Raw genomic sequence first — 16474 nt, 5'->3', positions numbered from 1 at the left:
CTGAAAGGTGTTTGAACAGGAGGAGTACGTTGGGCGTACAGGCCGGTACACATAGTGTACAAGCCCTAAAGCATGTACGCTTAGCGTACAGCTGAGTACGCCCCGCGTACTCAGCAGAATGGGTCTCGGATCTTTTGGTCTTTGGTTTGGGCCATGTGTTGGGCTTTGATATTTGGGGCTTTAATGGGCCATCTGAATTCTGGTGTTTTGGGATGGGAATATTATTGGCCTTAGGTTAAGGCCCATGGAAGGGGTTTGGGCCTAATTTGCAAAATTGGGCCATGCTTGGGCCTTAGGTGTTTGTTTGGAATTTAGGCCTTAGCTTTGGGCCAAGTTATGAAGAGGGTAAAAATGTCTTTTACCCTAGTTTGTACACTTAGTATGGGTCAGATTCGATTATTGATGGATGATTTATTGTGATTGATAGTGTGGGGATTCTTGTGGGCCTACAACCAAAGATTTCTTTTTGTGAGATTCGGTAGCGCGGGGTGAGATTTCCTCACTGTATTTATGGGTCGAAGGCACCAAGGCTAGCCCATTAGTTTGATAACCATATATTCATTGACATGCTGATAATGTAATTGTTATGCATGCTAGTTTTTAATATGCTAGTCTGGTAGATCAGTAGGACTACCTGTGATAATGTCTGTATGATTATCTGTATATGTTAGCATCTCTTATATGTTGACATATTTTGTGGGTTAGGTTGAGGTCGTACTGCTCCGTGTGGTAGCCAACAGAACCTGGAGTAATCTAGATATGTGCTGAGGGCCGGGTAGGCCATGCCAGACTCATACCGAGGGCTCATGAGCATTCCATATATGAGCTGAGGGTTATGTAGGGCATGTCAGACTGGTAATAAGGGCTTGGTGATTTTCAGTCTGAGGACTGATCTGCTCGGGGAGCAAGCCAAACATAAGCTATAAGCCCCGAGCGCGAGCAAGACTTGGGATGTGGGCTTAGGGGTAATCCAGTCTTTTAGTTGTGGACCCATTGCGTGCTGTTATTGTATATGTGTTATTTGTAGTGTGTTGGTACTTTGGGGGAACTCACCAAGCTATTGTCTTACGGTTTTGGGTTATCTTTCAGGTACCTCAGATGATCGCAACAAGGCGATGGCGTGATCATGCACCTCCTCATGTTTGTTTTACGATTTTGGGAAAACTTTGATGTCAAACGTGGTTTAACTTAGCATATTTGATCCCATATATATTGCTATAAATCGAATTTTTGTCATTTTAATAAAGCTCTTATTTATTATAAAAGAGATAGAGTTCGCATTTAGTTTAAAACATATCTTAAATCTTTCTAAATATTTCAAAGTTGGCTATTAATAATTTACAATAAAAACCATTTTTAATAGAAACCCAATTTTAAATGTTTTAAAATACTTTAAATAAAAACTCTATTAAAACTTTTATATTATAATTTAAATATATAACACTCAAACTCCAAGTGATGCTAATTTATGATAAATTGTTATTTTGAATGTAAAAATATATAAACCAAGCCATGCATCAAAAAATATATAAACCAAGCCATAAACTAGTAGTAATTTTGTGAGCGAACACAAGAATTCTTAAGTCATTCATAAATGACTTAAGGGACACTTCAAAAGGTTTTCAAGCTCTCACTTGCCAAGTTTACTCTTTCATGCAAAAAAAAAATCAAGACGTGATGTGTTGTGATGCATGGCACTAAAACCATTAGGACTACCATTAAGCTTAAAACCATGAGTTGAAGCTTAATGTTGGGATTATAGTCTTAAAGTGGTTATGACATAGAATAATCTTCCAAAGATGGTATTTTCTTCAACTTGTTACATTTGGTAAAAAGAATAGAACTAGTCTAAACTAATTTATTACATACAAAATAAACACATAAAAAATACTTATTTATCTATAATATCTTATGAATAAATAAGTAACGACCAACAACAACACAATAGTCCTAATGGCTACAACATCATATGAAATATACAAACAAACACTTTGTTTTTCTAAGACAACTTTATACAACCAAAATACATGAAAAGTTTGGTTGCAAAAAAATAACCATTATAAAAACTAGAAGTTGTCATAGAAATTTTTTTTGGTTATTTCTTTGCCATAGAAATACCAAACATAATTTCCAAAACCAAAGGCTATCAAACATAATAACAAATATTTCTAAAAGGTAAAGAGGCTCTGATACCACTGATAGGTTGTGTGAAGCTAAAAATGATATTTTTATAAAACTCTTATTTACTTCAAATGGAAGTGAATTTAAAATAACTATTATTTACGACTATTTTAAAACAAAACAACCAAGGATCCATTTACATGACATATAAAGATTATAAACAACACATAGGATGTTTAGAAGATAACCTTCGAAGAATTTGTTTTCTCTTAAGAATTAGGGAGTTATAAAGATGTTAAATTCCCAAGATAGAGCTTCTCTATAATGTATCCACCAATAAGATTAAGTCACAAAGAATCCTAGTTCTCTTTTGTTAAATACTTTTTAAGCCTTTACGTACTTATCTCAAATAAGTCTTAAAGGAGAACTTCATAAATACCGACTTCATAGACAATACTTCAACAAAGAAGAAGAAGAGATGCGGATAAAACTAGCAACTTTTGAAAGTTTTACTTTCCTTTAAATACTTCCACACAAGATCTAAAGGCCATACCTTATCATTTGTCAAAGGTATGGCTTGTAACAAAATGGTGTGCGTAAGTATGAAAGCCAACAAATAACCATACCCATCAACTTGATGATTTTTGCCACTAGTAAGGATGAGAGAGGTTATGAAGTGACTAGCTCACCAAATTAATAAGCTAATGTATCATGTAAAGTCTAGTGGAACCATAAGTGTTCAAAAACTTGTACATGACTTATTAAGTCATACCACGAAGTGTCCCGGTTATGTAAGAGGAAGGACTCGATGAGTTCAAGGACGGACTCGACGAGTTGATTTGGAAAGTCCCGATTCTATAAATAGGAGGAACTCGACGAGTTCATGAAGGAAATCGACAAGTTGGATCCCGATTTCAGGGTTTTATGATTTATGGACTCGGCGAGTTAAAGGGCTAAGTCGGTGAGTTGAGTTAACTCAGAATGTTGACTTTGACCAGAGTGTTGACTTTGACTTTGACTTTTACCAAAGTTGACCCTTATTAGGTTATGAGTATTAAAGGGTAATTAAAGGGAATCTTTTATGTGTAGGAGTTTGAGTGGGATTGACTTTAGAGTCGGGGACTGTTCAGCTACTTTACAACGTTTGAGGTGAGTTACCTTCTAGTAGAATTGGTCGAAGGCACCAATATCGGCCCACTATTAGCTGATTATGGTAGAGATAATTGTCTTTGTGATAATTGTCTGGTATGCCATTATCTGTTATGTTTTATGTGCTAGTATGCTATGATATTATGTGATAATGGAAGGAGGGGTAGGATAGACCCCATAAATGGTCGAAAGGGCCGAAGGGGTAGGTCAGTACCCATATATGCTAGGCAGTATGTTACTTATGTCTTTATGTACAAGGATGATATGTAGTAGTGATAAGCGATGAAATAGTCCCCATTACCGGTTAAAAGACACCGAAGGGCTAGGCATGCAAATTACTAAGCTTTGTGCTTACGATTTTCAGTTTTGGTTTCAGGTACTTCCTCTTCGAAGGGAAAGGAGCCGACATGATCGCAACACATCACACTACGTTTGCCGCACATGAGATCTTTGGGATTTATACTCTGATGTTGTTTTATCATGACATGTGTTGACTATTGATACATTGGTTTTGATATCAGTTGAGGATATGGATGTTTTCAGACAAATGGTTTTATAATTATTAAATTTAAAATGAAATCTTTGGTCTTAAATTTTGGGATGTTATAAAAACGAAGCACAAAGCTTAGTGAGTTCCCCAAACTAACCCACTCTATACACAATAAATCATAGACCGCGCCCTGTCCCGGCATCGAGACCCGCTCGGTATACAGATTTGTTACTCTCCGACCTCACCTGTCACTTGGCCACGCCTGCTACACACATACAATCAGTATCACATAATCATGCTAACACATATAATCATCATAATACTGACATATATTCCAATCCTCAGGCCTCACCTGGCATCGAGCCCTGCCCGGTATACATAGAAGCACATAACACATGTAGGGGTCACGCAAACTCCTAGCATCCTAACATAAACAATAAGGGCCAAAATTGGTGCCTTAGAATCGTTAAACTCAGTGAGAAATTCACATCAAATGTTGAATCTCACAGAAAGAAATCCCTAGTTGTTGCCCTTAAAACTCCCCAAGCTATCAGTACAAAATAATACCTAATCAACACTTTATCCCTGGCCTAGCTTGATGCAAAACTAAGGCGCAAAACCATAAACCAATAAGGCCCAAAACCAAACGATCCACAAAGGCCCACTTATGACCTAATTTCCAAATTGCGCCCAAACCCTCAAATGGGCCTTGCCCTAAGGCCCACTAAAATTCCTTAATCCAAAAGCTTAACTCTAGATTGCCCAAAAGGCCCAAATCAACAAAGTCCAAGAAAATGGCCCAAACTGAGGCCCAAACAACACCAAGCCCAACAGCCTAAGTACGTGGGGCTTACTCAACTGTACGCTAAGTGTACACACTACATAGCTTGAATGTTGCGTGTATGAGCTTGTATGCCTAGCGTACTCACACATTAAGCCTTTTCACCAACAACTCCTTATCCACTTAAGTCCAAGAGTCCTAATCACATATCTAAGTCACATATAACATCGTAACCCATAAAGTCGACAACTTGGTGGCTTTGCATGCCCTATATGGGCCCAAACTCAAAATATAACAATCTACTTCCATAAAAATGGCCATTAATCTTGCATGGTTGTACTAAAGCTTCAAAGGTTACAATTTTATAACTCTAGGACCCAAAGACCACCAAGAGTAGCAACTCTAAGTTTCAAAAACGGAAATAATCCAGCAGAGCTAATCTATGGGACCAAAATGTGTCCAAAAACTAAAACATGGAGATCTAAGCTTCTAAACATCAAGATCAAGACTTTATACCTTGCACAAGCTACAAATGGAGCAGATAATCCGGGTCTATAAGCTTCTCCTTAAACCACCACCTTGCTCCAACCTTTTCTTCCTTGAAAATGGGACAAAACACACCAAAAAACACGCAAAAGACCTTCCAAGCTAAAGAACACTCAAAAATGGGGTTAGGGTTTTGTGGAGGCTGTTTAGGGACAAAAGGGAGGCTAATAAAAAAGATCCTTAGGTCATAATGTTCTTTAAATAGTGCTCAAACCGTAAATATTAGGGTATTGGGGACCGGACATGTATGCTATGTGTACTCCTTTGTAAGCAGCGCCTACGTGCATGACACCCACGATCATTCTGCATCAGTACACCCAACATACATAGGGTGGTACGCCTGCGTATTACACAACGTAAGCCTAATAAGAAATGATCCAATGATTCAAGGCCTAACTTATAACAAATAAAGAACTCTAAATAAAATAAATACCTTGGAAACTATTGGGCGTTACAGACACACAAAGAGAGAGAGAGAGAGAGAGAGAGAGAGAGAGAAAAGGAGAGATATTGGTTCAGGAGTATCTCTCACTTATGTAGACAACATAATTGGTAACGGAGATCACTAAGATGTTTAAGGAGTGTGCCCTTTTTTGCATGGAGTATGCTTCTACGGAGCAGGTTTAGATGTCCCGATACTTAAGCATGCTTAAGAATTAAATCAGGAGTTCGTGTCGATTCACCAGTATCGGACACTAGTAGAGTCGTAGTCATTTTCTCAGAGGAGAGAGATTACAATTGAACCCTAGGAAAGACAGAAGAGGTGAACCCTAGTTTCGACTTATCCTTCACCTAAGTGATCCAAGCCCGCTAATTCCCGATCTGAAGTTCTAAAGGCCCATACTTATGTCAAGTAAGAGAAGGTACATGAGGGTTTATGTCGGTCAGGGACTAAGAGCCACAAGTTTGGAAGGGAGGGCCAGTTTACTAGAGATTGTTAGCAGCAACAACTACCCCAACAGTAGAGTACTCAAGTTTGTTACCACTGTGATTAGGTTGGCCATGTGAAGGCATTACATTACTTGTTGCTAGGCTAGTGTAGACACCGGACCCTACGACTATTTGGATCATATATGGTTACCAGGGGAGGGCCGAGGTCTCGAAATATAGAGCTCGATCCTTTCAGTTGACAACAGAGGAAGCCATGGCAACGCCCGACGTTGTTACTAGTATGTATTCATTTATATTTTTGTCACGTTTTTTACTATGTGCCTATATTTATGTTTCTGTTAGGTACATATTTAGTGAATTATTTTCCCGCTCTAGTGCTTTTTGACTCAGGTGTGATTCGATCATATTTATCTAAGTCCTTATGTAGGAGTTTCGGTATGCCTCTTGGGGAGTTGGAGTGTTCGTTGTTTGTTTCCATCACCAACAAACAGAAGATTTATGCTTTTAGCGTCTTTCGTGAGTATATCTTTGAGATATTTGGGGTGCCTTACATGATTAATCTGATTCCCATCTTTATGGGGGATGTATGCGTGATAGTGGGGATGGATTGGTTGAGCGGATTTGGACCTATGATTGATTGCGAGAGGCATCTAGTGGTGGTTCGAACCCCAAGTGGGGAAGAACTAATAATTTATGGTGAGGGTACCACAGTTGGTTCAACTTTTTATTCTATTGTCAGGGTTAGCCAATATCTTTAGCATAGATGTACGGGTTATCGTGCGTATGTAGTATACACTCGGATGGGAGGGAAGAAGTCAATTTCTGATATGCCAGTAGGTAGGGAGTTTCCTAATGTTTTCCCATAAGAATTAGTAGGTATGCCTCCCGTGAGGCCGATGGAGCTCAACATCGATCTGATCCTCAGTGTGACCCCGATTGCTAAGGCGTCGTCTCGTCTAGCCCCACTTGATATGCATGAGTTGTCCTCTCAGCTTCATGAGCTGTTAGGAAAGGAGTTTATTCGGTCGAGTAGCTCACCTTGGAGAGCATCGATCCTTTCATAAAAAAGAAAGATGGTTCTCACAGGATGTGCACTGATTACCAGGAGTTGAATAAGTTGAAAGTGAAGAACCGTTATCCACTTTCGAGGATTGATGATCTTTTCGATATGTTTCAGGGTGCATCTTGTTTTTCCAAGATTTCTTTGAGATCAGGATACCACCAGATGAGCGCCATAGAGGAGGAAATTGAGAAGACGATGTTCCGAGCTTGTTATCGTCATTATGAGTTTGTGGTGATGCCATTTAAGCTCACCAATGCACGTGAAACATTCATGGACTTGATAAAATGGTTATATAGGTCGAGGCTTAATCGGTTGGTTATTATGTTTATTGATGATATTCTGGTCTACTCCAAGACCAGAGTACAACATGAGGAGAACACGCATGAGTTACTTGGAGTGTTGAGGAAGGAGATGTTGTATGCTAAGTTCTCTAATTGTATGTTTTGGTTGCGAGAGGCCCAGTTATTGGGACACCTCTTCAATCAGAAATGGATTTTGGTCGATCTAGCCATGATCGAGGTGGTTATGCGGTGGAAGATCCCGAAGTATCCATCTGACATCTGAAGTTTTCTTGGGTTGGCAGGTTGATACATGTGGTTTATTTAGGATTTCTCCAAGTTTGTTGTTCCTCTTAAATGTTTGACGAAGAAGAGTGTAGAATTTCACAGGGGACCTAAGCAGCAGGTAACATTTGATATTCTGTGGCAAAAGCTGTGTGAGGCCACAGTATTAATCCTTCCCGAGGGCGTTGAAGATTTGAAGGTGTATTGCGATGCTTCGGTCACTAGTTTGGGGGTGGTTCTCATACAACGAGGCAAGCTTATTGCTTATGCTTGTAGACATTTGAAGCCCCACGAGGTTAGGTATCCCACGCATGATTTAGAGTTAGGAGTAGTGGTGTTTGTACTAAAGATTTGGCGACACTACCTTTATGGGGTTTGTTGTACTATATACACGAATCATAAGAGTTTGCGATATTTTGTTTGTCACACCCCAAAACCAAAACGGCGGAAACGTTCTGGGGTGGATGACGTCATGTCAAGTATCACAACATATGTAGTATAGTAAATCAAAGTACAACAACCATTGCATTAAAAGTAATAGTTCTACATGGTTTACATTACAATACATCAAAGTAATACAACTAATAGTCTAAGTGCAGCTTGGCACAAAATAGTCTTCAACAAAAACTCCTGGATTGTACCTGTCTAATGCTGACCTAAGAATACAAGTTATTTGAAAAGCGAGTATCAGCATTTTTACAAATGCTAGTGAGTTCATAAGTATTTAGTGTCATTTTATTCAAATAACTTTATATAAGAAGTAGTTTTAAAGTATACAGTGAATTGGAGTCCTTTCCAGAAAATCCTATATTTTCTAATTAAAAACCCGTCTTCTAACAAGACTGGTTAGAGTTATGTGGTAAAAAGTAGTTTTCCCTTAAACACTATCGTTATCAAAATACGGTGTTTGACTTTAAAGAAAGTAGAAGAATATCAGGGAAAATAAGATCTGCCTCCGCAATGAGGACTGCTGACTAAGGCAAAAGGAATCATAGACTCTAGGAGAGCATCGAAATGAACGATACGCCTGGCTTAGTCTAACAAAAGGAGACACAGACCTCAGACTGTATCAAATGAAAGATACAACATGCAAGGTCTAACACAGTGGAGACAGACCCTAGACAGTATCAAATGAAAGATACAGCTAGTAAGGTCCAATACAGTGGAGACAGACCCTAGACAGTATCAAATGAAAGATACAGCTAGTAAGGTCGAATATAGTGAACACAGTGAATATAGTGAGTACTGTGTATAAAACCCATTACCTTAAAGCCATGAATTATAAGGTAACCCCGAGATACTCGTAACCATACTAATAGACACTAGAGAACTTGACGCCCTGCAAGCGTCAGTATAAATTTGACATTTGTCACCCCTTGGCTTGGTAGGTCATGGACTGTAGCTAGCAGTCAGGGTGCGGGGGTGTCAATCCTGTATAGATCTATACACACAATGTCCGCTATTCCTACAAGAGACTCTGGTTACCAACGTGACAACGGAGAAGGACGTGTACTGAGGATGTATCTCGTATAGTGAGATCTAATGTAAAAATACTGAACTAGTGATAGAGACTCATAACTGAACTGACTAATGTAAACCCATATGACTATGCTTGTATACATAATATATAATTAATGATCAAACGACCCTCGGACGGACATCCGATCCCACCAGACCACATCTCAACGAAGAAAAGGAAATAGGGCGAACAAGCCTTCCTAAATCTTTCAAACATTATTTATATGCATCTATACAAGCACAGAAATACAACTAACTATGTTTAAGTGTTTAACAAGTGGAAGCGTATCGTGATGTATAGCCGAATTGTGAAGTATAAGTGAATGGTGAAGTTTAACCGAATCGTGAAGTATAAGGTGGGAGTTTAACCGAATGGTAAAGGCCCTTATGGGTGTTTACGGTTTCAAGACCCTTTCCCCCATGAGTTAATGGCCGTAAACGCATGGTAGTAGTGTCATGGGATGCTTAAAGGTCTTAACTCACTCATGGAGTCATGCTAGAGTTGAATCAAGGCTTAAGGAAGTGATTAGGGCTCAAAATGGGCACAAACTGGAGTTTACGGTCCAGAGTTTACTCCTTGAGTAGTTTACGGCCGTAAACACATGAGTTTACGGTAGTAAACTCATGTTGGTCCATTTCTTTTGTTTTTTGGTGGCTCTAACTCATGCATGCAAAGTTCTAGTGGCTTTTAGAGGCATAGGAAGGTGTTTAGGGCACTTAAACACCTTGGAAAGGTGTTTACAGTCTAAGGAGATACACTTGGGGAGTTTACTACCTTAAACACATGATTTTATGGCAGTAAACTCATGTTAGTCCCTAAATCATGCGTTTTTGTGGTTGTACGTTAAGCATACGAAGTCCTAGGTCCAATTCCAAGCCATACAAAGTGTTAGGGGCACTTTAACACCCTTTGGAGGTGTTTATGGTCTAAGAATGGGTGTTTACGGTCTAAGAACCTTCTTCGACCGTCAACTCAAGTGTGACATGATTTTGTATGCTTTGGTGCATAAAATGAAGGAAAATAAGGTTCTATGCATTCTAGGAAGTTCATGGAAGCCCTTGGAGGTGATTGAGGGGTAGCTTGACACCATAAAAGGTGTTTATGGTCCATGAACATGGGTTTACGGTCTAAGAACATCCTTAGACTATAAACTCATGTTTACTCCCCATTTGGTCTGATTTTGGTGTTCTAAGTCTTTTCGGGTAAGCCTCTAAGCCATTACTAAGCATGAGAAGTGTTTTGGAAGGGTTTTTGAGCATTAAAACCCACATCCAAGGGGTTTACGGTTTTGGGAGGCTTCCAAGACCGTAAACACATGTTCTTGATGTTTTTGGATGTTTAAGCCCCGAATTTGAAAGATAGATAAGTTAGATAACAAGCTAGGAAGGTTAACTTACCGATTTGGAGCTTGAAAGAGTGATTTTTGACCAAAACCCGTTTGTAGAGAGAGAAAGCAGAGAGAGAGTGTCTTAGGTGGGGAAAAAGGTGGGAGTGAATCCTACTCCCTTATATAGGGTGGAGCTTATGGCCTGGCTGGGGTTCTCCTGACACCAACCGCTAACGGGGTTTTTCACCACTATCTAAATCACGGCAAATTTTAAAATTATAGCACCTTAATTTTTGTTTGCTTGATGAGTATTATTTAAAATATTCCAACGGGTTTAATTCCGGTCAAAAATATTTTCGGGATAAATTTTTGGCTAATTTTTGACGTAACTAATTTCGACGTTAATTTCGACGTTAACTTCGACGTTAAAACTAACGGAAACTTTTCGGTTGTCACATCATCTCCCTGTTAGAGGGAATTTCGTCTCGAAATTCAGGTTTAGGCAAGGTAGTAGGTATGAATGACCGAGTAAAGGTATGAGGATACTCCCTATCCGGTTGGTCCTCGCACTCCCAAGTGAACTCTGGCCTTCGCTTGGCGTTCTAACGAACTGCACTTAAGGGATGCGGACTCCGTCTTGTGCGGTTAGCGAATCCTACTGGTTCGTCTACGAATTTAGGGTTCCCAATGATTCCTATCAAGATGAGTGGGATACAAAGAGTGACGTTGGGCAACACTTATCAAGTCTAAGAAGTGAATTGATCTGGGGTGAAACTTGTGGAATTTCTGAAAGTAGTAGTCGTCTTACGAGGGTTGGACCAATCTTCGTAAAGAATCTCGAATGGTCCTATGCTCTCGGAAAGGTAGAGCTTTTCAGTACATAGAACATGGTGTAATTCTATGGCGAGATCATTACTGGCGTGATCTCCATTCCGAAGTTCCAACCGTTCTCTCTCATACTAAAGGTGTAGTCCTTCGGGTTGGTTCTTAGAAAGCTCGGGTTGTCCTTGGATTCGTGTTTCCTATTGATTGGATTTTCAGGGTTTTCTAGATCATCGGATGGATTTTCGTGTCTACGGGTATCTGTTTGCTGCAGGGTCTATGTCAACCTAGTGTGAAATGGGTCTTCACTTCTGGTTCTTGAGATATTTCTAACACCCTCAGGGTCGGGAAGATAGAGTTTCACCAGACAAGTGTTGGACTACCTCGGGAGATGGTTCTACTATTTATGTGCGAGATATTATTCGTGGAACACCTAGTAGTCCGTTGAATCTCTAAGACGTTGGTTTATTTCAGTGCGGAAAGCGGACGCTCTTGTATAACCCATCGACTAATTCCTAGATTGGTGTCAAGTCGATAATCTCTTCGGGATCTGGGTTATGAGGCTTAACACAATCTACTTTTGCACTTTATTCAAGTATTCTTAGTTGCGGAGGTTATCCTGTGGTTCTCGATATTCTAGTGTTCACTTCGGAAAATGCAGTCTATCGTCTACAGGGCGACGGTGATTTCCTCCATGCGAGAGGGTGGAGGGTCCTAGGCACTATTCATCGGCAACGGGGTGACCGAAGTGCCTAAGTAGTGCGAACATCTTCGGCAACTACTCTTCCGAAGGTTCTGAGTTTTCTTGGTCTAGGTCAAATCTAGTGAGTATAGGGTTCCATCACTCGGAACTTTAATCTCCTCATCCACTCTTCTCAGAGTTTAATTTATCGCAGCACTCGGATTTCCAGGATATCCGTTGAGATGCTTAATTCGTGGGATTACGCGTGAATGGATGGTCGTAGTCAATGTCTTTGACTCTTATGACTCAAATTGTTTCACCAACCGAGGGTGTTTAGCTACTATGTTGGCTTAACCGGGATGACAACAAACTTCGGATATGTGGTCATTATAGTGGCTCAACCCGCAAGGGTTCTCTTTGACTCTAGCTCCCATTCCATGGGATAAGATGCAGGGTTTCACTATGAGGTTCGTGGTAGAGCTCATACTTGGCTTAACCACCAATGCTTGGCGTATGCAAGCCGTATATAATTGAGGTCGGCAGGAAGTTCAGTTGTGCGACTCCACCCAGACCCACAACCCAACGAGGAACAGGGAGTAGGGAGGAAGCACACATCTTAAATCTTTTTGATCTCAATTATATACCACTCTTATGCATATACTCAGTTATAGTAGTCAGTCCCATGAGTCCTATCCTCTGGGTTCACGAACCTGAATGGCGAGGTGCGAAGGGTCATTCTAGAGGATCTACGGAATATGCTTCGGGTGGTTATCGTCTTCTGGAATACCTGCAGTGTCTTTTGCTTTGGTTTCTATCTGTCTAAGGAGGGTTGGTTAACAGTGCACAATACCCCTCTCCTGGTTACTTCGGAAGGTATGAAATAAGAGTGACGACTGACGGATCGCATTAGTCTTTATTATTATTATTATTATTATTTTATTTTTATTTTTTTGTTTAGGTTCGGAAGAACCTTTATTTGCCGAATGGCTATGGAGAAAGTTCTTTTTACACAACACTAAGGATTTACACATGGTTGCACGAAGTCGAACCATGACTGATAGAGGCGTCGAAGTTGGCATACTTCGACATGATATAGAATGAGGGTCGATAGAGTCATGTGCCGAACGGGAACACAAGTTCTAGGCGTCTCGGGTTTCGTCCCGTGTATCACTGTCGCGGATACTTGGACCGATAGAGTCGACGCGGAACTATAGAGAGTCCTGAGTGTTTGTGAGTAAAGTACCTTTTCATAAATGGATTCTTATGAGGCATTTCTATAATCGCCTCACATATACTAGTCATGTATAATTAAGGTGGGGAGGACTGTTGACTGAGCGACTCCGCCTTAAATCCACAACCAAACGAGGAACAGGAAATGAGGCAGCCTTCACTCACTCTAGGTCTATCCATCTTAATTATACATGGCCGTAACGTATATATTTAGCCATTATAGTTTTACCTGATGAAATTTTAAATTTTATAACAGTGCTACGACTTTCGCCTTAACGGGGAAGTAATTACATTTAGAATTAGCCTTTTTATGTTCTCGGTTAACTATCTGAGATTGAGAGACGTACCAAAAATCTACCGGGTTCCTTGATGCTTCTCCCTAAGCATTAGGGTCAGACTCCTCCCGAGTCTTTGTTTTTTTCCTTCGGTTGGGCAGTCCCTTTTGAAGTGTACCAGTTTTCCACATAGGTGGCAAACTAGGTTGTCTGCCACACTGGTGGTTGATGTAGTAAACTCAACCAGGATTCTGCAGACGCGAGCAGCATGGCCCTTCATATTGCACCTAGCACAAAGGAGTTCTCGACAGCTATCATGATGGTGGTAACTGCATTTGCTGTAGTGGGGAAGGTTTCCTAGGTATGGTCTCCTAGACTTTGGGATGGAAGGGTTGGCAGGGGTATTGACTGTCTCAGCTCGTTGCCCTTCGGAAGGTCCTTGAGCCGAGGTGCTTCCCTCCTCGATCTTGATCTTTCTCTTCAGTGGATTTAGTTGAGGTTCTTAGGTGGCTGGTATGCAGAGGTTGGTTGTTGTTGTCCACTACTAGGATCGGAATTTCCGATAGGGCTCTTGCTAAGATTGGCGTTGTTAGCATTTAGTTGAGCCATGACAACTGCTACGGCTGTTGAGACTGCAACCTGGAAAGTAGCTTCATCGAATAGGAGAGTCGGTTTCTTGCCAACGGATGGGTTACGCTTCTTCGAAGGCATGGTTTTTCCTACACGGAAAGGAACACAAGCTGATGAGAGACGATGGTTAACCCTGGATATATCTATCCTTACTATGTTAGGCCTAAATTTTTCCCGTGCCTCGGATATTGGTTGTCTGAGTGTCGACCTACATCCCTATGATGTAGTCTTGGTGTACAAGGTAGGAGTGTGAGTATCGAAAAAAGCCATAAGATGGGAGTCGTTCCTACTAAGTTACCTTTATACTGGGAAGGTTTCACTCTCTGGCTTGGAAAGATTTGAGAACAGTTCGGAACGAATACCACGGAAAGAAAAGTTCATGAAGACTTATGGGAAAAGGTGATTTACCTAACACATAGCGTGAGTAGTGTAACCACTAACTCACTAAATTGTATTATTTTATGGGTGTATTAGCATGACGAACACGAGGAAAAGACTCTTCTCGGGTTCCAGGCACTGGCTCCCTCTGTCTACCTCGTATCTTTGACTAGGACCGGCGTTGGCTTTCTTCGGGTAGTTACCTAGGGTTCTCTTCTCTTATACACATATTGAATTTATACTTCGCCTTACTTCCGAATTCGACTCTGGGTGTCACCACTTCATGATAGATGACTGGGGATCTTGGATGCTTAGGCGAATTTCTTCACCGATGTCCCTAAAAGATATAGGCACTTGGTGAATTCAATAGTCTAGACCCAGTTCATTTATTTCCGCCTGAAAATCTTCTCAATGAACCTCTTCGGGGTCTTAATTCAACTCTTCTGCCGAGTACTGAAGTGGATAGGGTTTTCTACAGGGTTCGTGTGAGAATGGAAATGTCTAAAGAATCCTAAGAGATTATTAACCTTTCACCGAGTGATCCATATTTAGTCCTGCTACGATTACATAGGGTATACAAATCATATATAGCTTAGATCCGATAGGCCTTCGAATATGTGATACTACCCTATATCCACATCCCAACGAGGAAAAGGAAGTAGAGCGAAACCACACACTCTTAGCCTATGGGATCCTTATTATATATAAGCTTGAGAGTATACCCTCTGTAACTGTAGGTATATCAATAAGGATCTTTTTAGTTCTTCACACAAGGTTATCTATGGATCCTAAAATACCCCTATGGTATTTTAATTTCTTGTTTGATTCTTATCTTCTGAATATGATTCTGAAATTAATGTGAGTCTTTTAGTATTTCAAAATACTCCCATAGTATTTTAAACTTTATGTTTGGCTCTAGCATTCCTAGTTGGTAAGTTTCAGACCTGTTGCAACACCACTATCACTCCCAAGCACACGTTCATCGCATCTCGAATAAATGTAGTTGATCAGGTTACATTTATTCCAGCTTACGATTACATAACTGCCCAGGTTTGACGGTAATGCTCAACATCCGAAGACTTTTATTCTTGTTCTTCTTGTGATACTTGTGTTCAAGTGTTTAGATTTAGGATGTTCTTATACTTTGGTAAAATATGGTTATATTTTAAAGTATAATTCTTGGTCAAAGTGTTTTATCCCTATGTATTTATAGGCTGTAAATCTTTTATGAATTGATATACTTATCTCACTATAAATAATGCTCTGATACCAATCTGTCACACCCCAAAACCGGAACGGCGGAAACGTTCTGGGATGGATGACGTCATGTCAAGTATCACAACATATGTAGTATAGTAAATCAAAGTACAACAACCATTGCATTAATAGTAATAGTTCTACATGGTTTACATTACAATACATCAAAGTAATACAAGTAATAGTCTAAGTGCAGCTTGGCATAAAATAGTCTTCAACAAAAACTCCTGGATTGTACCTGTCTAATGGTGACCTGAGAATACAAGCTATTTGAAAAGCGAGTATCAGCATTTTTACAAATGCTGGTGAGTTCATAAGTATTTAGTGTCATTTTATTCAAATAACTTTATATAAGAAGTAGTTTTAAAGTATACAGTGAATTAGAGTCTTTTCCAGAAAATCCTATATTTTCTAATTAAAAAGCAGTCTTCTACCAAGACTGGTCAGAGTTATGTGGTAAAAAGTAGTTTGCCCTTAAACACTATCGTCATCAAAATACGGTGTTTGACTTTAAAGAAAGTAGAAGAATATCAGGGAAAATAACATCTGCCTCCGCAATGAGGACTGCTGACTAAGGCAAAAGGAATCATAGACTCCAGGAGAGCATCGAAATGAACGATACGCCTGGCTCAGTCTAACAAAAGGACACACAGACCCCAGACTGTATCAAATGAAAGATACAACATGCAAGGTCTAACACAGTGGAGACAGACCCTAGATAGTATCAAATGAAAGATACAGCTAGTAAGG

Source organism: Lactuca sativa, chromosome 1 (genome assembly GCF_002870075.4).
Source record: "Lactuca sativa cultivar Salinas chromosome 1, Lsat_Salinas_v11, whole genome shotgun sequence".
NCBI lineage: Eukaryota > Viridiplantae > Streptophyta > Magnoliopsida > Asterales > Asteraceae > Lactuca > Lactuca sativa.
The sequence above is the reverse complement of the archived record's forward strand: the minus strand, read 5'-3'. Positions refer to the sequence as shown.